At 45.2% G+C, this 25,127-nt stretch overlaps 1 long non-coding RNA gene across 1 annotated transcript; it reads right to left on the minus strand.

Moving 5' to 3' along the window:
• Positions 1 to 237: 237 nt before the first annotated feature.
• On the minus strand, positions 238 to 24,140 carry LOC114671414 (uncharacterized). The gene is made up of 5 exons (XR_013402145.1): positions 23,798 to 24,140; positions 23,606 to 23,689; positions 23,251 to 23,521; positions 20,571 to 20,693; positions 238 to 6,104 (listed from the first exon to the last, which is right to left on the minus strand). It is a non-coding gene; the product is annotated as an uncharacterized LOC114671414 (long non-coding RNA).
• Between the last annotated feature and the right edge of the window lie 987 nt (positions 24,141 to 25,127).

The following is a 25,127-nucleotide window of genomic DNA, read 5'->3' on the forward strand; positions in this document are numbered from 1 at the left end:
TGAGGCTTGATGTGTCCTTGGCTGGGATCTTACTGCCACCATGTCTCCTTGGGTTCCTTTACCCCACTCAGGCCTCTGCGTAGACATCACCGCCTCAGAGACTCTCCCAGACCAGTGCGTCCAGAGCGGCCTCCCTGTCTTCCATCCGCTCCCCACTCTGTTTTTCTTGAGAGAATTTATTACCCCTGACATCATATTGCCTCTTCCATTAGCACATCAGTTTCACAGGGGCAGGGATTTTGTTTGTTTTTCTCTTTATTTCAAGTGTCTATGACAGTCTTAGGTACATAGTTGGTATTCAATAAACATTTGTTAAAAGATCATACACCAGGAACACTGGGAGGGTGAATTCTGTTTGCTGGTGGAAAAGGATGAGGGGCACAGGTCCCTGCTGCCTGAGGGAGGTGTTTTGGCCAGTCGGTCCCAAGCAGAATTTCAGCCTTCACTTGTGCCTTCACCTGGGCACCCTGATGCTTGCACACCTGTTTGGGGTGACCCTGGCAAGGCATGCTCTATGGCTATAAGAGAACCCTAATGCTCCAGGCTCTCCTGCCCAGATCCCTGGATTCAGGGGCCATCTGGTCCCAGAACTCAAATGTTATAGCAAACCCCCAACACTGGGCTGTGTTTTTTATCCTGGTCCTGGGGCATATGGGGGTGGTATGGTGAACAGGAAACCGTGACTTCCCGGATCATGCTTTTTACTTAATGGTAATTCACTTGAAGCATCATTGTTATAGAAAATCAACCTTGAATATATCACAGCATAGAAAGCACAGTTCTCATTCTTTACAAAAGGTGACACTGAGGACTTTAGAGAAGTTTCACCTTTGGTAGGGTGGGTGAGAGGTGTTGAGCTCTGGAACAGGAGCCAGTGTACCTTGGCTTTGCAGATCTGCCCTGCTGAGCTGTGGCTTCTTTGCAGGAAATGTGTAGATGCCCTATTGGGGTTTTGTGGGTGGAGGTGTTGGACTGGAAACATTTTCTCATCAAAGATGAGCTCCCTTATGTGTAAGAGCCTCGCTCACAGTAGAAGCTCCATTGCTAGTAGGAACGAATGCACCCTAGGAGATGGGCTGGTGGAGGGAACATCTGACTTCAACTTGGGAGAACTGGGTTCTAGTCCCCTCTTTTCTGAGTCAGCCACTTCCCTGTGCTGAGGCTCATACCCCTTCATGGCTGGACTCATCTGTGAGGTCCCCTCTCAGAAGTTTATGGGCATTAAAGTCCCAGGAGAAGACCAGTCCTGGCATAGCTGCACACCTGCACACCGGCCAGACAAAGTACGACCAGCTCCCTCCTCTGCTTCGTCAGTCCCATGGAGAGAAAGTGGCCAATTCTCTTGCCGGAAACACCTGAGTGCTCCCTGACATCATTTGGCGTTTATAGCTGGCTCTGAGGAGTGGCAGGATGTTCCGTTTGCTCACACAGGCCCTGGGGACCTGTGGGAACTGGAGGTTGTTCAGGATTGTTAAGGACAGAAGAGGTGGAAGGAGAAGAGCCCAGAGGCTGAAGGGAGCCATGCTGTGGGGGCTGGCCAGGTGGGCCAGAGAGGAACTGGGCTTCCCTCCCAGGCCAGAACAGGCAGTTTTTTATGGATATGGTGTGATGTTGCTCACGCCTCAAACTTCTCATCCCATCTGTCCTTCATGAGCACTACGATGTTGTAAACGGTTTGGGCTGGAGCAGCCCCCCAAGAATTGATCTTGTGTGTCCCCCTCTGTGGCAGTTTTAAAATGTGGCCCCCAAATTCTTTGACCCTCCTCCCATCAAGAATTGGGATCTGTCTCCCCTTGCCCTGAATCTGGCCTTGTGACTACTTGACAAATGAATGCAGTGCTGTGCCAACTTCTGGGCCCAGGCCTTCAGACACTGGCAGCTCTCACTTCCTGTCTCTTGGGACACTCACTCTTGGAACGCAGCCACTGTGCCCACAAGAAGCCAAAGTAGCCCTTGGGGAGGAGAGGCCCACGTGGAGAGGAGCCCATGGCCCTGGCTGTGCTCCCGGCTGACCAGCACCAGTGTGCCAGGACTGGGGGCTGCTGTCCTGGGCACCCCCAGTCACGTCGTCCCATCGGACAGCACATGGAGCAGAGGTGAGCTACCCCACCAAGCCCTGCCCAGGCTGCAGATGCATGAATGACCACTGTCCCATAAGCCACCATGTCTCGGGGTGGTTTGTTATTTGCAATAGAAAATGGGCCCACCTGGCTCTGGTGAACAAGCCCTTCAGCCTCCAGATGGTTTCATATATTTTTCTTAAAATAGCATCTGTCCCAGCCATCCTGTAGACTCTTCTTTCTTTGGCAAAAGACTCTCAGCCCATCTCTCTAAATGAAGATGGTGATTAGCAGGAATTTTATTCCTAGAAGCCCACTCGCCACTTTTCTCATTTCGTTTCTCCTCACAATCCTCTCCTCCTATTTTCATGTCTTTTCTCTTCCAATGGACAGCTTCATCTCAGCCTCAGCTCCTGTAACCCCACCAAGGGACTTCACTGCATGTCTTTGTGGAATCTCGGAGTGCGCATGTGCATGTGTGTGCGTGTGTGCATAGCTGTGTGCAGAGCATAGTGTTGCAAACATTGCAGCTGGTAGTCAAGGAGCTGAAGGTTTTGATTGTTGACATTTTTTGTGTGTATCACTTGCAGACTAATCATTCCTCTTTTAAGATATTTTAAAACTAAAATCCACCTTTTCGTGTTATATCATTTTGTGTTTTTCAAATTTTCTACCATGGACATGAATTACTTTCATGAGGAAAATAAAACTCACTTCCAATGCCAACACTGAGAGTTGACCAGAACTCACATCCAGGCAAATTTCTTTCCAGCCTTTTGTCTATATTCAGACATCTGTTGGGTGTTTGAAATCATCCCATAAATACAGTTCTGGGTCTTGAATTTTCACTGTACTATGTATTTCAAGGTCTCTCTCTCTCTCAACAAATACCTTCTCAAACCTGATTTTTCATTACAGTGTCCTATCATATATAGTGTTCTTTATAATGTTCTACCATAAATAAATAATTCTTTTAATTCGTTTAGCAAAATTTATGTGACATTTAGATTGTGATATATGTGTGTTTGTGTGTGTATATATATATATATTGCCACACATATGTGTTAGTGTGCATATGTATGTGTGTCACAGCTTTGTACATAAACTTCTAAATCTTTGAACCTTTAAATTCTTGAATGTTTTCACTTTGATTCCTAGAAGTCAAAGTTCCAGGTTAAACCCTGTGAACTTTTGGGAGGTTCTTGATATACAGTACAAGATGGCAGAAGCCATCCCTTCTGAAATATCTACTTGGCCGCAGGAACCATCTCCTTATTGCCTGGGCATCTGTCGCCCTTTTATTCCTAGGAAAGGGCCAAGGATTGGGAAGTTCAAGGGAAGAAAAAACCAGGTGAAGATATGGGAGAAAGTATTTGGTGGAAGAAAAATCTCCTAAACTTAGTTTATAACCTTTGAATGGCTCGGGAGACAGTTTTTGTTTCCTGGCCTAATAAGATGAAGGAAGAGAACCAGCAATAGTCACATGGTAGATGCCTTCCATATATGACTTCACTCAATCCTCACAGGGCCCCTGATTTCTTATTATCTCTGTTCTATCAACAAGGAAACTTTGGGCTCCAACAGGTTAAATAACCTGCCCGGGGTCTGATAGCTGGTAAGGGTGGAGCCTGGGTGTGGACCCAGGACTGTCCGGCTTCAGAGCCAGCGAAACACACGCCAGCCTGGCCCTGCATTTCCACTGCAGTGTAGGGGAAGGTGAGTGGGCTCTGTCTCACCCTCACTCTTTCTGCCTCCCTAGCCCTGTCTGCTCTTTCTCCGTTTGAACAGCGGGGATGAGATGAAGATAAGGAGCCCTTTCCCAGCTGTCACACAATGTGGGACATCATACCCCAGAAGTTATTGAACCTTTTTCTTTCTCTGCAAATGTCTGAATCTGAGTGAAGCCTCCTACATCCCTCAACCCTGCTTGGATGACCTTTGGCAACCCTGCTGGGCAGAGGATTTGTGGGTTGTCGGGGAGTCCTCTGTGCTGCTCTGATCTGCATTCTTCCAGCACATGTTGTCTAGGACCATAAGCTCCCAGTCTGTGTGATGAGGGGAGGGAGTGTGGCAGATCAAGGAGTATTAATAAGGCGGCCACTGGCTGCTAGGCCTCTCCTCAGAGTCTGTGACAGGAGCAGTGCGCAGAGGGCAGCCGAGGGCAGAGGGATATGCATGCCACTCTGAACCCTGTGTTTAAACCCTAGCATGCCACAGGAGGATTGCTCCTTAATCAGAGCTTTGTCCAAACCCTCACTCTCCTAGCCACTAAATTGCATCTCTTACCCCTTCAGATTTCCTTTGCAAAATTTGTCCTCCGGGGAGCCACCCCAGATGGACCCCACGTGGCTCTATTTAGATGTCTCATTCTTTTCGGGGAGCTTCATCTGGAGGTGACATTCAAGCTATTTAAAAACAGTAAGAATGAATCTAGTCCTAGACCAGTCTTAACAGACAGCTCTGAAGGCAGGAGGCTCCCAGAGGCCCTCTGCTGGGGCAAGTGTTAACCCTTTCGTTGCTGGACTCAGGGAGGTCTGAAGGTGCCAGGAGAGAAGGGCACTAGAGGGGCTCATGGTAGTGGCTATTTCCCAAGGGATACAGAAGTTTTTCAATATTTTAATAATTGGTTTGGCTGTACCAGTGCATACAGGTTTGGCTGAGGAAAAAAAATGGAGACTTGCCCATGGTTTCTTAGGGTCATTGCAAGTGTGTCTTTGCTGACCCCTCTGTAGACGTAGTGACAGGTCCTTCTTCCTCTGCACGTCCATACAGAGCCTAACATCGGTTTCTGGATTCAGGTAACTGCCACGTTCTAGCTCATCAGGGATGAGCCTCATGTGACCCAAAGCCCATTCCCAGTTCCACAAATGAGGGATCCTCCATCTTTAGTTCCCCCCATGGCAATATGCACCTCCTGATGTTTCTCTTGTAGCAGGCAGCTAATCAAAGGTGGCTGAAAAAAAATGATTGGCCTTTTGTGTGGGTTAAATTTGCATAAAATTCCATTAGGGAATTGCCATTCTCATAGACAGTGTGGTCAATAACACAGTCTCTCTCCCCAGTGGTTTGGCCATTCCTCTCCTTGACAGTGGCAAGACACTGGCCTGAGACACCAGGAGCTACTCCACCACCAGCAGCTTTAAGGCCTTGGGTGGGAATTTCCCTCTCTGGGCTTTGCTTTTCTTCTCTGCAAAACAAGGGCCTGAAAGAGCCAATCTCTCAACCCCTGTTCAATGTCTGAAATGATTTAATCCAGTGGTTCCCTTCCATTGCTGCAGTGATGTTAAGAAAGTTGGCTGGAGAGCCAGGTGGGCTGGCTTCCAATGCTAGTTCAGCCATTCTCTTGCTTTGGGCATAATAATAGGATTCTAGTGAAGGTTAAGTAAGTTCACACAGGTAAAATGTTTAGAACACTTGGTCCTTAGTAAACCCTCAATGAATATTACCTATTTTTGCTGCCTCTGGTTATCTGTAGGTTTTGTGAAGGCTGGATTCTTACCTGTATTAAGTGATACCTAAAGCTGCCATATTCTAATGCTTAGCTGAGTAGCCCATGAGCAGGCTCCCATTAGGGTCTCTATCCTGTATTGGAAGGAACAGAACTGACATGTACTGAGGTTTCACTCTGGGTCAGACCTTGTACCAGACACTGAACATGTACCATCTCACTGAATCCTCCTAACAATGGCAAAAGCCAACACCTATTCTCCCCTTGCTCTACTCCTACGGAAATGGACGTAGGTTCACTAAGATGAAAGCCACATGGCTAATAATTAGGGGATTATGGATTCAGACTCAGGTTTGTGGGCCCCCAAAGCCCATGCCAGGGTGAACAAAATGAATTCCCCTGGAATGACAATTCATTATCAGCCCAGGCTCTTCCCAGGATAGAGAGCTGATACCTGCATTTGTTGAAGGAAGCCATCCTGTGGGTCAGCGCAGGGAGCATTTCCCCTGAAGACTTCTCCCTCTTCTTTCAAGCCAGGCTTAAGGATCCAAACAACAAAGGAAGATGAAAGAACCTTGTTGATGAAGTCCTCTATCCTTGGAAGAAGAAGTTTCAAAAATAAAATAAAAAATGAAGAATAGGGTGGCAGGGGGCCGTTGCTGGGGGAGAGAACAATCCTTGACAAATATCTTCTGTTAATAAATTCCATTTTGCCTTGAAAATATTTGCCAACTATCTAAGCAGAAAAAATTTTCACATACCAGGTCAAACCATTGCTGAAATGCCTCTCTAGTCTGCCTGCCCACAGCCCGTTTCCATAATGTCCCAGGAGGCAGCCTCTTGTGGACTTCTGTGGTCTTCGCCCAGGAAGACTGACCTTTTTCATGAAGGGGATTCAGGGGAATTTAGGCAAGCTCTCCTCCTAGGCCCAGGAGAAGGTGTTCTAGTGGCCCTGCAGGTCTTTCTATGTACCCATCTTCCTCTTCCTTTCCCCTTCCCCTCCCCTCCCTTCCCCTTCCTCTCCCCTCCCCTCCCCCTCCCCTATTCTCCCTTCTCTCCATTTCACTGAACCAGGGGGTAAGAAACTTTTCTCGTCTCTCTTCTGCTTCCCTCCCAGGTTCATCCACCTCTTCTCAATCAAGAATAACTCTTTCCTTCTCTCAAACTTGCTTGGTTTTGTTGGTTGGGAGAAAAGAGTTTCTCCAACCCTTAGTTTTGCTGCACTTCCAGCCCTCTGCTTTCATGGATGAATAAATTCAACACCTTTTCTGGAGGGGCTACTGGGGTGGCTTCCATTTTGAAAAAGTGCATCAGGCCTCAATATTAGATTTGGAGACAATTCCAGTTTGTCCCAAGGACTTGCTCATTTTGTTTTATTGAATTTGCTTAGGGATATGACCTCTTAAAGGTCCTGCGGGTAGATTTATGCCAAAACATACACCATTCAGGGACTCGTGAAACCATCTGGGGAATATTTGGATGAAAAAGAAAGGCATTTGTTAACATTGTTCTGCCAAGCTGGAGAGCAAACGTAGATCTAGTTCAAACTAAAATGAGGCCAGAGAGTTGATTATCTTTTCCCCTAGATGGACCATCGTTCTACCTCCAGCTCAACTTTCCCTTCCTGGAATAGACAGAGGCTGACTTCCACTACATGGTCATCCAGCCCGCCTAGGAGAGTGCATCCAGTATGGCTGCTTGTTTCAGAAAGAAGCACGCTTGCTCTCCTATGCCTGGATCTTGGGGCACAGTTATTCTTATTTTTCCCTCTGGTGTACTTCGGAGACTTTTTGAGAGCCTGATGATTTTTTTTTTAAATTTCTTTTAACTTTTTTTTTTTTCTTTTTTCTAATAGAGACAGGTTTTGCTATGTTGCCTGGGCTGATCTCCAACTCCTGGGCTCAAGTGAGACTCCCTCCTCTGTCTCTCAAAGTGCTGGAATTCTAGGCATGAGCCACCGTGCCTGGACTGAGCCTGATGATTTCCTATTCTATGAGGTCATAGAATGGGAGCCTTTGGGTGAGCAAGACTTCTCTGGGGTAAGAATACCCAGAGCCCAGCCCCTATTCAAGTTAACCCTTCTTTCCTCTTTCTCTTCCTTCAGCAACAGTTTTGTTGTTGTTGTTGTTGTTGTTGTTGTTGTTGTTGTTTTGAGATGGAGTCTCGCTCTGTTGCCCAGGCTGGAGTGCAGTGGTGTGATCTCGGCTCACTGCAACCTCTGCCTTCTGTTTCAAGCGATTCTTCTGCTTCAGCCTCCCAAATAGCTGGGACTACAGGAGCATGCCACCACACCCGTCTAATTTTTTGTATTTTTAGTAGAGACAGGGTTTCACTGTGTTAGCCAGGATAGTCTCAATCTCCTGACCTTGTGATCTGCCCGCCTCGGCCTCCCAAAGTGCTGGGATTATAGGCGTGAGCCACCGCACCTGGCCTCAGCAACTGTTTTTGATGCTATGTTCCCTACATGGTGCTAGGTGTCAAGGATGCAACGATAGATAAGAAAGATAGATTCTTGCCTTAATGGAACATACTGTCTGGTGAAAGACAGATGCCAAGCACCAAGTTGGTGTAGTATAGCAAATGCAAGAGCCATCTGAAAACTTTCTGATATCACGTTTTGTCCTTTGCCATTAAAAGCTTCATTTTGCTGGGCACAGTGGCTCACGCCTGTAATCCCAGCATTTTGGGAGGCCGAGGCGGGCGGATCACGAGGTCAGGAGATCGAGACCATCCTGGCTAACATGGTGAAACCCCGTCTCTACTAAAAATACAAAAAATTAGCCGGGCATGGCGACGGGTGCCTGTAGTCCCAGCTACTCAGGAGGCTGAGGCAGGAGAATGGCGTGAACCCGGAAGACAGAGCTTGCAGTGAGCCGAGACAGCACCACTGCACTCCAGCCTGGGCAAAAGAGCGAGACTCTGTCTAAAAAAAAAAAAAAAAAAAGCTTCATTTTAGGCTGGGTGCGGTGGCTCATGCCTGTAGTCCCAGCACTTTGGGAGGCTGAGGAGGGCGGATCGCCTGAGATCGGAAGTTCGAGACCAGCATGGAGAAACTCTCTCTACTAAAAATACAAATTAGCCAGGCGTGGTGGCACATGCCTGTAATCCCAGCTACTTGGGAGGCTGAGGCAGGAGAATCACTTGAACCTGGGAGCAGGAGGTTGCAGTGAGCCGAGATCACACCATTGCACTCCAGCCTGGGCAACAAGAGAGAAACTCCGTCTCAAAAGAAGAAGAAAAAAAAAAAGGCTTCAATTCTGACGCTTTCATTGGAATTGGAATGGGGCTGGGAGTGGGAACCGGGGCTGCCAGGGCCATCTTGCTGCCCCCAGGGAGAACAGGTCTGAGGTGGAGCCAAGCAGAGTGAGCAGAACTGAGATGAGCAGAGAAAAGCAGGACCTGGAGAAAGAACATTGCTGCATCATGCCTCCACTGCATTCCTAAAGTTTTCCGTCTACACACAAACCAGTATGTCCCCTCTTGTCTTGGATAAATGCATGTAAACAAATGGATGAACACAAGTGTTCATGGGCACAGCACAGGCACCTGCTAAGTAGGCCACCTCGTGTCTGGTGTCCTGGTGTCCTAAGAAGCCCCAGCTTCCTTAATCCCCTTGGAGACCCTGTGAGGGCGGAAGGTAACATGATGGTTAACTGCTAAGAATTCTCAGCCTCACTACAACCACCCTGAATCAACAACACAAGAGGCTTCCAGATTAGTGAAAACTTAGACATGTAGTGGAGTGTGAGCCAAAGGTAAAAGAAAAGGAGACAGAGAGACTGCAGAGAGAGACAGGCAGGAGTGAGACGGTGTGAGGGAGGTGGGAGGTGGGTGCTGTTTCTAGATTCCTGTGCGGGAAAACTCTGCTGGGAGGCCTGCGATTACATGGCACTCAAGCATGTGGGTCGCTGCTGGAACTGGGTGTCCCACATCACGTAGGCACTGTGAGCATTAAAATAACAATCTCCATGATGTGGCACCTGCAGAGAAACATCAAAGGGGTTGAAGCTGTTCAGGCACGAGAAGGTGAGGCCTCGCTGCGAGCCTGAAGCTGTTCCCTGAATGATGACCTGGCAGTGAGTGTGAATGCCTGTCTTCTAGTCTAAACCGTCAGGGCGCGGCCCAAGTCCTACTCATCTCAGTAACCTTCAGAGAATCTGGCACATAGAGCTGGAATCAAACATGTTTCATAAATAACAAACTGGAAGAGTGGGCTAAACTTGGACCCAGGAGCTGGTTCAAACCCTGGTTTGAAGAAGGAAGGTGGATCCTTGGAGAGATACCAGCCTGCTGGACTGTCCCTTCCACTGAGTAGTGTTGGCAGGTAATGGGGGTTAGCTTTCCTGACATAGGGTCCTTTTGCCATGCTTCACTGTGCTGTAGGGACGGGGACACACCTGCAAGTTAAAGAGCCTTGTTCGGAAAGGAAAGATTGTTAGGAGCCTCGTAGCATCTTGGCCCAGCTTCCCTGCCTTCAAGGACCAACAATGATGAAGTCTGTCTTGGAGCTGCTGGGCCGTTTTCATCGCTGTCCAGGCTACAACACTTCCAGATGATTCTCACATTACAGCTTCTCAATGTCTGCCCTTGCCCTACCCTCACTCCCCCGCCTCCCCACCCCCCACCCAGTTAGCTACTGGATAACAAATCCAGTGTCTCAGTGGGATTCAGGGGAGTAAGAAGGAATGCATTGCTATCCCATATCTCGAACCTTCTCTTGGCAAAAAGGAAATTCCATATGCTCCCAAAAGAGTGGGAGAAAAATGACTGCTGGAATAGCAGAGTTGGAAGATTTAAAGGCCTCTTGGGTAATTAAAGACTGAGGTTCTAGCCCTCACCACATCATTGATTAGTAGGAGGCTCTTGAGCAGTTCAAATCAATTTATTCATTCACATCATTGATGAGTAGGGGGCTCTTAAGCAGTTCAAACAATTTATTCATTCATTCAACAAGCATTGAGTGATTACTACATGTCAGGCCCCATGCTATGTATCAAGGATGTAAAGCCAGCCAAAGAGCATTTTCTACCTTCACAGACTGTATGGGGAAATAGACAGCAGTCAAGACCATTCCTTACAGCATAGTGCAGTTAATGGTAGGATAGTAATGTAATTAGTAGTAGTGGTATGGCAGGAACCCAAGATCCATGGAACCCCAGTAGAAGGCCACATTCATGGGCTTGCTCCCTCATCTGTGCATTGAGTGTGTGGTGCCACATCATGAAAGGAAGGTAAGAAGGCTTTGGTGTGCCTCTTGTGGTCCCAGGTTGGGCTCCAAAGCAAACACTGAGCAGTGAGTGGTTCTCAAACCCCCATGCACATTCTAATTAGAACCTGGTGGAGAGCTTATTTTAAAAGGTAGATTCCTGGACCTGACCCCAGGAATTCAGAATTATTACGTTCGGGGTAATCTGCATTTTAAAGAAGTGCCTTGGGCTGATTCTGATGCAGATGGTCCATAGACCACCTTTTGATAAGGACTGTCTGTAAAGACCCTGACAACTCAAAGATACTCCAATTTCTTCAGCTGTAAGTCATTTTCTTTGAGTTAGCAGATGGAATTAGCAGTTCATGATGGAGCCTGGATTTTGGCTTCTTCCCCAAAGTGCAGGCTTCAACTTTTTCTCTGTGCTACCAGCTAAAATAATTGTCAGGCTGTCAGTTTGACAGAAAGCACACCTATTCATGCAGTTATTCTTGATTCAGATGTTTGGGGAGAAATACAGTGAAACTACAATATGGAATCTAAATTGTTTCCTGTTAGAAAAACACCTAAATATCCTAATAGTTAGAAACAAATACTTATTCCTCAGTGCTGCAAAGAAATAGCACTTGAACATAAATTTAATTTTCTCAGCAAGGCAATTCTTTACCTCTATAGAAGGGTGCGACTCACAGATGGAGTAATGGTGAGAGCACACCTGGATAGGGGAAGGGAAGGGGTTCTTATTCCTGATGCAGGTAGCTCCTACTGCTGTGTTGTTCCCCTATTGGCTAGGGTTGGACCACACAGTCTAAACTAATTCTGATTGGCTGTTTTTGTTTTGTTTTGTTTTGTTTTGAGACGGAGTCTTGCTCTGTCACCCAGGCTGGAGTGCAGTGGTGCAATCTCTGCTCACTGCAACCTCCGCCTCCAGGGTTCATGCCATTCTCCTGCCTCAGCTGGGACTATAGGCATCTGCCACCATGCCTGGCTAATTTTTTGTTATTTTTAGTAGAGAGAGCAGGAGTATGAGCTGGAGTGGCAGGGTCAGCAGTTTGGCGGGAAGAGTGTTTAAAGAACAGGTGACTCAGGATGGCTCAGGCCAAAGCAGGTGACCAGGGGAACAGATGTGAACTACTAATTAGAACTGGCAAGAAAGTTGTTTACTGAAGCTAGAGGCAAGAGAGCAAAGAGAACCAGAAAGTTAAAAATGGAGAATCAAAGAATAAGAGAGCTAAACATACTGACACATTGATTCTTTGAAGAAAAACTTGGAGTTCACTATATCTAACATAATTAAGGCAATAAAAAGTATGAGTTAAGAGCATGCTGGCCGGGCGTGGTGGCTCAAGCCTGTAATCCCAGCACTTTGGGAGGCCGAGACAGGTGGATCATGAGGTCAGAAGATTGAGACCATCCTGGCTAACACAGTGAAACCTCGTCTCTACTACAAAAATACAAAAAAACTAGCTGGGCAAGGTGGCGGGCGCCTGTAGTCCCAGCTACTCGGGAAGCTGAGGCAGGAGAATGGCATAAACCCAGGAGGTGGAGCTTGCAGTGAGCCGAGATCCGGCCACTGCACTTCAGCCTGGGTGACAGAGCGAGACTCTGTCTAAAAAAAAAAAAAAGGGGGGGCATGGGCTCTGAGGTCATTTGGCCTAAGCTTCCAATCTGAGCTTAATCCCTTAACCGCCTTAAGACCTTGGGCAGTTACTTTACCTATCTATGCCTCAATTTTCTTATATGAAAACAGGACTGATAATAATGGCACACCTCAAGGGGTGCAACAGGAGTTAAATGGGTTAAGGCATACAATAAGCACTTAACATGGCGCCTGGTGCTTATAAACAAGAAATACTATCTGTTATTAACAAAGCTGACTGCACAAAAATTCCCAGGAGCTAGAAATCAAGAGAGAACTGAAAACTAGGAAAGCAAGCACATTGGCTGTCTCTTACAGTTACCACAGATGAGAGTGGTATTGGTATTAGAGCTGGTCTTATTTGCACAGATGCTCAGGCTTTAATACTGTTCAGGGACAGGAAACAAATTCTTGAGCCTGTGGGAGGTGGTGTGTTGGCACTGAGATGTCAACCTAAAGCCAGGACCCTGGAAGGACAATGTCCTTTTAAAAATTGCATAAGATGTCAATCCCTAGCAGAAAGAAATGAGAAGAAAGTATGTTTATCTTGAACTGAGCTTTAGCTCAAGAGGGGGAAATGTCTCCCTTAAGAATTCAGAACCACTGGCATGAGCCTTTCGTGGGTTTGGGGTTTAAATAAACAATTCCCGCACAACCTGGAAACCCCTGAGCTAAGAAGTAACATAAAGTTTGGTATGGGCCAGTTATACTCTGTTAGAAGCAAGCAGTTTGATTACACTAGTTTCTCCAGATTAAAGTCCTGCTGAAGATGAGCTCACAATCTGAAATCATACAACACTGAAGGAAAAAACATAAGCAAAAGTCTGCAGACCCAACAAACAACAGGATTAGACTTTCAAGAGCCTTAGATTATACAACCATCAGAGGAGATAATTAAAGTATGTTAAAATGATTAATAATATAAAATAAAGCTTGAAAAACATAAATGAATAAAATCAGACAGGCTTTAAAAGTAAAACAAATACCGCTGGGCACGGTGGCTCACGCCTGTAATCCCAGCACTTTGGGAGGCCAAGGCAGGTGGATCACGAGGTCAGGAGATCGAGACCATCCTGGCTAACATGGTGAAACCCTGTCTCTACTAAAAAATACAAAAAAATTAGCTGGGCATGGTGGCGGGTGCCTGTAGTCCCAGCTACTTGGGAGGCTAAGGCAGGAGAATGGCATGAACCCAGGAGGCAGAGCTTGCAGTGAGCCAAGATCGCGCCACTGCACTCCAGCCTGGGTAACAGAGTGCGACTCCGTCTCAAAAAAAAAAAAAAAAAAAAGTAAAACAAATACTACCCTTTCTTGGAAATAAGAAAAATATTCTTTAAACTTTAGAACTCAATGAACAGATTAAATAGTAGATTAGGCATAGTTGAGAAACAATTAGAAAACTTGGTGCTAAATGTGGGAAAGTATCTGGATGGTGACCAGAGATGAAAATTCTGAAAGAGATATTAGGAGACATGGAGAATAAAATGAGAAAGTCTAACATATATTTCAGAGGACTTCCAGGAGAGAAAACAGAGAGAATGGGGTGAGGCAATGTTTGAAGAGAAGGTGGCTGAGAACCGATGAAAGATAGGAATGTTTAGATTCAGGCAGGGTGCGGTGGCTCACATCTGTAATTGCAGCACTACGGGTGGCTATGGCAGGAGGATTGCTGGAGTCTAGGAGCTCTAGACCAGCCTGGGCAACAAAGAGAGACCCCATCTTTACAAAAATTTAAAATATTAACCAGGCACAGTGGAGTGTGTCTGTAGTCGTAGCTACTTGGGATGCTGAGGTAGGAGGATCACTTGAGCTCAGGAGCTGAGGTTGCAGTGAGCTATGATCATACCACTGCACTCCAGCCTGTGTGATACAGCAAGACTCTGTCTCCAAAAAAAAAAATTTTTTTTTTACATTCAAGAGTCACAATGATGAACCTCAAAATAGATAAATAAAACCAAATGCTCTTTTAGATATATACTTCATAAAGGTACACACTCTATACACTTTATAAAAGAAACCAGAGAGAAAAGACTGAGCTCTACTATAGTAGAGCATGCCAAGGGAGAAGCCATGGAGATCACAGGAATAGGACTGTTCCCAGGATCTGTGACCTAGGTATGGAGACTGCATAATGAGAAACCTGTGGCCAATTGAAGGCGACACAGGTAGGGGCACAAGCAGAGGCTGAGATCAAGGATGACTTTAAAAGCAGATGGAGAATTTGGACTTGGTACAGAAAACTTCAAGGACCTCTTGCATTGTTACAAGGATCCAATGAAACAAGATAAATAGGCTTGTTAACTAAAAAGCAATTTTCAAAGGATGATTTTGCAGTGACTATGGTATGGAAATGAAGCTATTGTGAGACTCTTTGTTTTCAACTTCAAACTGCTATTTTTTGTGTGTGTTTTGTTTGTTCTTTCCTTTCTTAACCTCTCTTTAATAGCACAGAGAGGTTCTGCAACAATCTGAGGTGTTTGAGAAAAGTGTTAAATTAGTTTGTGCAAATGCTTGCTATTTCACTGCAGATTAACCAGCCTGTGTGCAATGTGGACATATATTCTGGAAATGGCATAAATTATCCCACTTTATTTGCCCTCTCTGTTGCTTGGTCAGACTGACCCTACTTGGAAAAACTTCAGATTGGGTCAAACAAGGGTGTTTCTGGGCTGAGAGAATGTCCCTGAAAACTCTGATTTTATATACAGGTTGGTATTTTTATGTATTCTCCATTTTCCTGAGCCGTTGTTGACAAATGGAAAGTTGAAAAACATCTGCCCAAGAAGCCCCAGTAAAGCGTCATGCACAACCTGCCAAGAAATGTGAGTGAATTAGCAAAGGCTGGCCCAGGGAAATGAGGAGATGGGCTGGGTACCACCCAATTCACCCCACCGCCCACTCAGAAGCTTTGATCTCATTGGCCTATGACATGAGGACACATCTGGCTCAGGGAGATTGAGAGAGAGCTTGTTCTTGCAATACATTTTTTTATTGAGTGATGACAATGTGACAGTCACTGTACTCAGTGCACTGGGGACACTACAGTAATCCCAGACCAAGCCCCTGCTCTCTGGAGCTTAGAATCTAGTGCAAGAGGCAGATAAGTAATTATGATACAGCTCTGAAAGTATTATGTAATGGCACTTATAGCAATGGGGAGAAGTAATATCTGAGGCTTGTGAAGAATAAAGTAAGAGTTGCTGAGAAAAGGGTATTCAAAGAAGTGTACATTGTTCAATTTTTATGGAGCACCAAAATGAGAGGTGAACCATGACAAATGTTGTTGGAATGTCAGGCCAGACCAGAAGGAATCCTGTAAGCCATGCAGAATAAGCCTTGATCTCGAGGACTTTGGGGGCATTGAAATGTTTTATGCAGGAAAGTAACCTGATTAGATTTTCTTTTTAGGAAGCTCACTCTGGCTGTTGTCTGGGGATTCCATTAGAGGAGAGAAACAGGAGGCAGGGAAATCCATCATGCAGCCTTTGCAGCCGTTGCAGGCAGACCCAGGTGGCAGTGGTGAAGTGGAAAGTGGGAAAATTAAAGGGGTGCTTCTGCAGGGGAATTGGTAGGAGTTGGTGATTGAATGTGGACTTTGAGAGAGAGTGAGGACTTAGGATCATGTTCGGGGTCCTGGTTTGACCATTAGGCACATGACAGGAAGAAGTTCCCTCCTCCTATGTCAAGAGAGAGCTGTGACCTGCAGTGGAGCAGAACAGATAAAGTTTAAGGAAACTTAGGGCCAGCTTCACATCTTTACAACCTGTGCTGTCTAATGGGGCCTGTGTTCAGAAGGGCCCAGTGCATGTTCCGCTGGCCATCTTGAAATCTGTAATACATTTATCTTTGATAAATGTTTTGTAAGTGAAGACTGGTAGAACAATGGGGCACGTTCATGAGCAGAGGAGGCATTTGCGATGTGTGTGTCCTCCATTCCTTGCCACCCCATTCAGATAGAGCACTTGGGATGCCCTGTGAACACCCAATTCCAGTGGACATACCATGCATGGTGGCTCAGAGAGACTCAAGCAGGTGTAAGATAAGCATGGTCTGGAAGCTGATGGCTTTGAGTCTCAGTGAACAGAGAGATTCCCTACTCCTGTTCCCTATTAACGTGAATATGACTGAGTAAGTGGGTGCTGACCACGCTGCAAGGCTGTGCTTTCTATTCAAATAAGAGCTTATTTCAGATGCAGAAAGAAGGCAATGGTGATCTTCTTAAGAAACAGAACAACCGAGGAAGCTTCCTTAGTCCTGTTACTTCCCTGTGTCAGCCAACTACTTTTGCGAAACTGATGATATGGAAGGAAAGAAAAACGCAGGGCAATGTATAGTTTCTTGTCCTCTGAGTCCTTCCTTACTTCTCATTAAATTGAAGGTAGAATTTGAAATAAAATATGGAATTTTAAGAAACAGAAAAAGTAAATGGAAAGTAGAGAATGCTGGTAGAATGCACATTTATCAAAAACACTTAAGTCTGTGCAGTGTTTCTACTTTTCTGGCAAGAATGAAATACCTATGCATGTATGAGCTACAAAATACAAATTGTGTAATTTCAGTGATTCTTTTTTTTTTTTTTTTTCAGAAACAGGGTCTTGCTTCATTTTCCAGGCTGGAGTACAGTGGTGCAATCATAGCTCACTGAAACCTTGAACTCCTGGGCTCAAGTGAACCTTCTGCCTTAGCCTCCCAAGTAGCTAGGACTATATCTGCATGCCACCACCACCTCCGGCTAATTTTGTTTGTTTGTTTGTTTGTTGTTTTGTTTTGTTTTGGTAGAGATGGGGTCTTGCTATGTTGCCCAGGCTGGTCTTGAATTCCTGTACTCAAGCAATTCTCCTGCCTTGGCCCCCAAAGTGCTAGGATCATAGCACAGCACCCAGCCTTGAGTTAACGTTTATACTGTGAAATACATATATTTGTATTTCACAGTATAAACAGTAAAATTCATGGTAATAATTTAGTTTTAATTTTTCTTTACTTAGAAGGCCACTTAATGACATTTTTAGCAAATGAAAACACTATGACAGGCCTGGCATGGTGGCTCATGCCGGTAATCCCAGCACTTTGGGAAACTGAGGCAGGTGGATCACTTGAGGCTAGGAGTTCAAGACAAGCCTAGGAAACATAGTGAAATGCTGTCTCTACTGAAAATACAAAATTAGCCAGGTGTGGTGATACACATCTGTAATCCCAGCTACTCAGGAGGCTGAGGCACAAGAATCGCTGAACCCAGGAGGCAGAGTTTGCAGTGAGCTGAGATCACACCACTGCACTCCAGCCTAGGCAACAGAGCAAGACTCTGTTTTAAGACAAACAAACCAACCCACTATGACAGTGAGAATGCAAAATAGTACAACTACTTTGGAAGACAGTTGGCAGTTTCTTACAAAGTTAAACATAGTCTTAATGCACGATCCAGCAATCACACTCCTAGGTATTTACCTAAATGAGTAGAAAACTTATGTCCACACAAACATGTGCTACAAACGTGAATGTTTATAGCAGATTTATTCATCATTGCCAGAATTTAGAAGTAAAAAAGATGACCTTCAGCATCCATTTGTGAATGAATACACAAACTGTGGTATATCCATACAATGGAATCTTATTCAGCGATAAAAAGAAGTGAGCTATCAAAACAATGAAAATACAGGGAGGAAACTTACATGCATATTGCTTAGTGAAAGAAACCAATCTGAAATCTGTATGATTCCAACTTGATGACATTCTGGAAAAGGCAAAACCATAGAGTAAGTTATAAGATCAGTGGTTTCCCAGAGCCTGGGAATAGAGGAAAAGAAGAGAGAAACGGATAGGTGGAGCATGGGAGGTTTTTAGGGCAGTGAAACCATTCTGTAAAATACTGAAACAGTGGGCACATGACATTATGTGTTTGTCAAAACCTGTACAATGTATAGCACAAAGAGTGAACCCTGACTCAGAGGACAAGGAACTCTATTTTCTGCTCGATGCCAAATGGTACAGCCACTTTGGAAGACAGTGTAAACAATGTAAATTGTGAACTTTAGTTAAAAATAGTGTGTCAATATTGGCTCACTCATGGTAACAAATGTACCACACCAATGCAAAAGAGGAGGGAGGTATATGGGAGCTCTATGTATTTTCTGCTCAATTTTTCTGTAAAAAATAAAGTCTATTAATTTTTTTAAAAAAGGGAAAAGGAACCTTCATCACGTAGTGTACTGACTTTTGGGAGTGACTCAGAGGCTGATGGTGGTGAAAGTGACAGCCACTCTAGAAAGTCCTCAGAGGGACTCATGGAGCTCTTTTCCTGGGCTTGGGCCCCCTTCTTTGTCAACAGGGAGTGCTCGGGCCCCCTTCTTTGTCACCAGGGAGTGGAGTTTCAAGGCCCCAGTTGCATGCCGGCTTCTCCTTTGAGCACTGCCCAGAATTCAGGTGGTCTTTGTCAGAACTGGTGCTCAGGTGTGCTTTGTCATGAGCAGGCGCTCAGCCCCTCCTCTCTCCCTTACCTTGCCCCATTTCAGAATTTAGGAATCATAATTTCCTTCCATATCTGTAAGAGATGGGGAGTGCCATTTTTCCCTGGACAATAAATAATTGTCAGCATTATCACAAAGGAGACTTTAGTATAGTCTCTGCCACACACTGGGTCGCTTTGACCAAGTTGCTTCAGCTCTCTGGGACTCATTTGGCCTATGTGTAAGTGGAAGTGATGAGGAGGGAGATAAATTAGGTGATTTTCCAAGAAAAGAAACTTAATATGTAAAAAGATATAGGTAGACTGCTCTGGTTGAAGGCAGACGAAGTAGAGAGAGAGGCAGCCTGGAGTCCCGATCCACCTCTCACCTGTCCTCTTGACCCACTGATGCCCTTGAGCTCCAGAATTTCTAGAACCCCAGGGTAGCATGGAGCAGTTTGAGAACTCCTGATCCACCCACCTCATTTTATAAACAGAAGGGCAAAGGACTTGCTCAAGGTTGTACGAGGAGTTAGTGCTCAGGATGGAATTAAGACCCAGGTCTCTGGACATCTAGTTCCGTGCTCTTTCCCCTCACTGTTTTGCCCCAGTCCTGTTGCGGCCACTTTTTGTTTATTGAGTAGGAAACACCCTCCAAGCCCAAACATGAGCTCTGCCCTCTGGGAATGGAAACAGCAGCCCACACACAAATCGTTGCCACTGCCCATGTACCCACCCAGGGTGCCAGCAATGCAATCCTGACTCTTACAGATAATGTGCATATATAACCAGCTATGAGATTCCTCAGGTTCCTAGGCCTCTGAGATCGTTCTGTCAGGGATCTGGATGAACCACTGGCTTAGAGTTTTAAGCAGCTTGAGCAATTGTCCTCTGTGCCCACATAGCACTTGGTTACGCACAGTCCTGTGTTCTTATGGCCTAATCCTTTTGGAGTATTGGTCTTAGCTCTTCAACTGGATGCTCTACTCTGTGAGAACACAGTTCCTCTATGCCTAATTTTGTGTTCTGTACACAGTGGGTGCTTAGCTAAAAGTGCTTAATCATGCTTCTTTTCAAGGTCATTCCACCCATTTCTGCTCATAAAATGGGAAGAGGAGCCACATCAAAGAGAGTTCCAGAGGCAGTCCAGCTTTTGACCTATCAGAAAGGGCAGTGCACCAACTTGCCCAGCATGGAAAAAGTGAGAAGGAACTAGGCTGGCGGCCAATGAGGGTGTACTACAAATAGCCGCTACAAGTTTGGAACATTTCCTGTGCTGAACCCTGCAGATGTGTGATCTCCGGGAATGCTAAAAACAAACTTGGATGGACTTATTCCTACTCATGGTACAGATGAGGGAACTGAGATGTAGAGAAGGGAAGTAACTTGGAAAAGGCTTTAGAACTATGATTAGAACCCAGGTCTAGCTGATGCCAAAGCCCAAGTTCATAATCTCCATATCAGGATGACCAAGGGCACTATAATTGGGGTTTTAAAAGTCCTAGGGTCACATAAAGAGCTTGTGTATCACATTTTTTGATAGCCCTGTGCCCAGTCTTTAACCTTCAGCCCACCTTGCTTTCTCTCCCCTTCCTGCAGCCTCCTAAAGAGTTTAGGACACCAGGCCAGGCGCGGTGGCTCATGCCTGTAATCCCAGCATTTTGGGAGGCTGAGGTGGGCGGATCATCTGAGGTTGGGAGTTCGAGACCTGACCAACATGGAGAAACCCCATCTCTACTAAAAATACAAAATTAACTGGGCGTGGTGGTGCATACCTGTAATCCCAGCTACTCAGGAGACTGAGGCAGGAGAATCATTTGAACCCGGGAGGCAGGGGTTGCGGTGAGCCGAGATCACGCCATTGCGCTCTAGCCTGGGCAACAAGAGCAAAACTCCATCTCAAAAAAAAAAAAAAAAGAATTTATGACACCGAATGAAAGGGCTAAAGAATGTAGAGCCAGTGAGTTTATAAACCAGGCATGTCAGCATGGCCCAGAGACCTCCATGGGTTGGGAAAGAGGGTGCTGGCTGAGACATGAACACAGGCAGAGATGGGGTAATAAATACAGAAACTCTGCATAGTTTATCCTGGGGGCCTATAAATCTGGAACATTGTGGTCTAACTGAGCAGTCCTGCTAATGCAGACATGATGAATAAAAGCTTCTTTCAAAGTCAACTCAGGACTCTGAGAGTGTAGCAGGATGGTTACTCAGGCATCCTGGAGTAGGACAGACCTGGATTTCATTCCCAGATCCAGATCTGTCACTTATTGGTTGAGGGGCTTAGGGCAAATTACTTAAGCCTTTGAACTTTACTTTGCAATCTGTATTATGGAAATAATAATACCAACCTCAGAAGGTTGCAAATATTAAATGAGATTCTTATTGGGTGCTTAGCATTATATCTGGCATATTGTAAGCATTCAAGGAATAGTTACTATTATTATTATTATTAATGTTATTCAGGTTCAGTTTCTTATCAAGTAGGTATATATTTTTTTGATGGCCAAAGGGTTTGATAGCTCCCGTTAGGGACCCAAGTCAGCCCTTATGCTCAGACTCCAGTGCAGCAATTAGCTCTTGCTCTCTGACCCACAGCCTCTGCAGTGTTTGTGTATCTGGAGGTTTACCTGGTGGAAAGACAACGGTGTAGGTTCCATCCAAAGATAGATAGCGTGGTAGCTCAGAAGAAAAATGACCCAGATCCCAGAACCTCTAACTTTCTTGAAAACTATTGAAACTTCCGGAATACCCAAAATCATGAAACCAGTTTTAAGGTTCTTGGTAGTCTGCAGGCAACCACAGACTCAAAATATTTGGGCTAGTACTCTTCTATGGAAACAGAAATCATCTGGCTCAATCTCTTCTTTTTACAGATCAAAGCACCAAGTCCTAGAGACAGGGTGAAATTTTGACTAGACCTACAGATTATTAGAATTGCAAGGCAGCGAACAGCACCACAAAGGACTGAGAATGAGACCCAGCTAAAAGTCTCTGTGGATCTGGTGGCCTCCAATCCACACCATTTCCTGGCGACTCCAGTGCAGGATGGTCGTTCCCACTGCCGGGCGACTAGTGTGGCAGGCTCCTGCTGTGTTGCCCCATTGCTCCTACGACTGATTGGCTTGTGGCCTGCTCAACCCAGGGGATAGTGAGTTCTTTGAGGGTAGGGGACACTTTAGCAATTAGAATCCTAAAGTCACAAACATGTTTTAGCTGGAAGGAACCTTAGAAATGCCATTCTCCCATCCCTTTATTCTACAAATGGGAAGACATAGGCTCACATAGAGAAGAATCACATTTATGGTAACCAGTTTCATGGTGGCAGAGCCAACTCCAGAGCCTCGAATCCTCTGAACACTTCACCAATCTGTGTAGTTGCACTGCACATTCTGTAGAGCCTCAATATGCTGATGACTCATCCATTTTTACCCCTAGATCTGTCCTCTACCCAGAATTCCTGACTTGCAAATCCTACTTCCTATTCAACATCTCAACTTGGATAAGTAACAAACATCCAAGGGGCTCAGAGAAGATTGGGCATGTGTGAGTGTGCATATGTGGTGTCAGGAGGTGGGAATAAGCACTCATCACACATTAGCTTCTCGTTGGGTAGAAACACTGTCTAGCTAATACTGGTGGTGCTAATAGATTACACAGGGCAAAAGAAGGGTTGTGTGCTCTCTGTAGCAAAAGAGAGTGGGCGGCCTCTGCCAAAGAGCAGCGTTATCATACTGGGAAAGTTTCAGAGCCAGCCCTTCCTCTTGCCCAGACATATAGCTGGCATGCACTGGCATAAGGAGGAACACACCGGGATGTCAACAGAGTGACACACACACACACACGCACACTCAATGTTGGAAACTGTTGTAACTCTTGTATTATTGGTAGATTGAAACTACCATATTCAATTCCACATGATATTAAAAAACTACTTTAATCTGAAAATTTTTTAGACCAGCTATTATCTGTTTTCACCTGAGTTCACTCCTGAGAACTTTTTTTTTTCTTACTCTGTCCCCCAGGCTGGAGTGCACTGCCGCGATCTCGGCTCACTGCAACCTCCACCGCCTGGGTTCAAGCGATTCTCCTGCCTCAGTCTCCCGAGTAGCTGGGAGTACAGGTGCATGCCACCATACCTGGTTGATTTTTGTATTTTTAGTAGAGACGGGGTTTCACCACGTTAGCCAGGATGGTCTTGAACTCCTGACCTCGTGATCCTCCCACCTCAGCCTCCCAAAGTGCTGGGATTAAAGGCATGAGTCACCATGCCCAGCTGAGAAAAAATTTTATTATGGCTTCTATAGTGCTATTTCTTACAAGTCTGATTTTCTTTTTTCAGGACTCTACCCCGTTTGAATTGCCTTTATGAAAAAAACTGCAAAATGCCGCCCCAAGGGAGAGAATAATATAACTTATTATATAAGATTGAGCAGAGATTAAATGAATACCTACCAAATACCAATGTCTTCACTGATGCTAAGCTTCTCCCTCTTGCAAAGATAATCAACAAATTCAATTGCAGTGGAACAGTGTGAGCCCTCCAATTTGCTGTGGCAGGAAATAACACATCTGGTGTCCTCAACCACCACTCTGATTTGTTCAGATGACAACTCAACAGGAAGGGCCTCTCAAGGTGCAGTCCTTTCATCTTTAAGAGGCGAGATTGTGTTTCTCATAAGATAATCTTGCTTTCTCTAATTTCTGCAGTAGGATGTTTTATGTGCTATGGAAAAAAAAAGTAATACAATCAGGAACATATCAAGGTCATATCAAGACATACCAAGGTCATTCATACAGGCCCTCTTACCTTCAGTGGACTGGAGATGGACCGTCAGTAGGTGAACTCCTCAGAAAGTCTTCATGGACTCTATTCTGTTTCCTTTTGTGGGTCCTTAGGAAATAGAGAGTGCTAGAATAACTACATTCTAAACCTCATAGAATAGAGATTAGGGATAAAACAGAGAAGGAAAAGAAGGGAAGCAGAAAAAGACCAACATACAATTGATATCTTAGCAACAAGCAGATCACACATGTCACTATTCAGTATCTACAGTTTTCTTTCTTTTCTTTCTTTCTCTTCTTTCTTTCTTTCTTTCTTTCTTTCTTTCTTTCTTTCTTTCTTTCTTTCTTTCTTTCTTTCTTTCTTTCTTCTTTCTCTTGCTTGCTTGCTTGCTTGCTTCTTTCTTTGTCTTCTTTCTGACAGGGTCTTACTCTATTACTCAGGCTGGAGTGCAGTGGCACAACTATGGCTTACTGCAGCCTCAACCTCTGGGCTCAAGTGAGTTCAAATGGTCCTCCCACTTCACCCTCCCAAATAGCTGCATTGCAGGCATGACTCACTATGCCTGGTCATTTTTTTGTTGTTGACCATGCGGTCAAGAAAGGCATTCTCCTTCTTGAAGACATCTTCCTTAGCAGCCTAGACAAACTGAAATTTTTTTCTGAGATGAAAGTTCTGTTTTTCTCAGGAGACACACCCCAACACACACACACTAGAGGCTGAAGGTGACTTTGCTTATGCCTTTATTGTATCCCCACAGGTTCCGGCCCCAAGGATGGAAGAGAGCAAATGAATATAGACATTTCCCCTTGGATAGAAAAAAAAGAGAAAAAAGGCTGAAAGTTTGTTCTAGTTTGAAAGAAAAAGAATTAACAGTAGGGGAAAGGAGGGGGTTTTGCTGGGATGTGGAGAACATGCAGGAGGTTGTTTATAAGGTGTTTCTTAAAAACGATCTTTCAACAAGCTGCTCATCTATTCTGTGTAACAACCCACTTCAAAACTTAACGGCATCAAACGAGCACGATTTATTAGTTTTCCCAGTTCTGTGGGTTTACTGGACAGGTCTTCTGTTGACCTCATGGGGCTCCCTGTCCAGCTGCATGCAGCAGGTGGGTTTGTGCAGCCGGCTGGGCCTCTGTCTCCTTTATCCTGAAGGAGGCTAGACCTCGCCTCTAAACATGGCAATGGCAGTGTCCCAAGAGAGTGAAAGTAACACCTGCAATGCAAGGTCCCTTAAAGACTAGCTCAGAGATTCACACAGTGACATTTCCGCCATATTCTATTGATCAAAGCCAGTCACAAGGGCAACCCATGTCCAAGGGATGGAAAAATAGATTCCATCTCTCAGTACATGCCGCTGTAAACTGACAGAGTGAAGAGAGGAGGGCACAGGGGAAGCATGATTCATCAGTGGCCATTATTGTGACAACATATCACATGAGGCAGTTGTTAGATATTAGAATGTTGGAGCCAAAAGGGACCCGGACAGGAACCCAGGACTCTTGACTTTCAATCCAAGCCTCTTCCCACCACGCCAGTTATTCCAAGC

Source organism: Macaca mulatta, chromosome 12 (genome assembly GCF_049350105.2).
Source record: "Macaca mulatta isolate MMU2019108-1 chromosome 12, T2T-MMU8v2.0, whole genome shotgun sequence".
In the NCBI taxonomy this organism is placed as follows: domain Eukaryota; kingdom Metazoa; phylum Chordata; class Mammalia; order Primates; family Cercopithecidae; genus Macaca; species Macaca mulatta.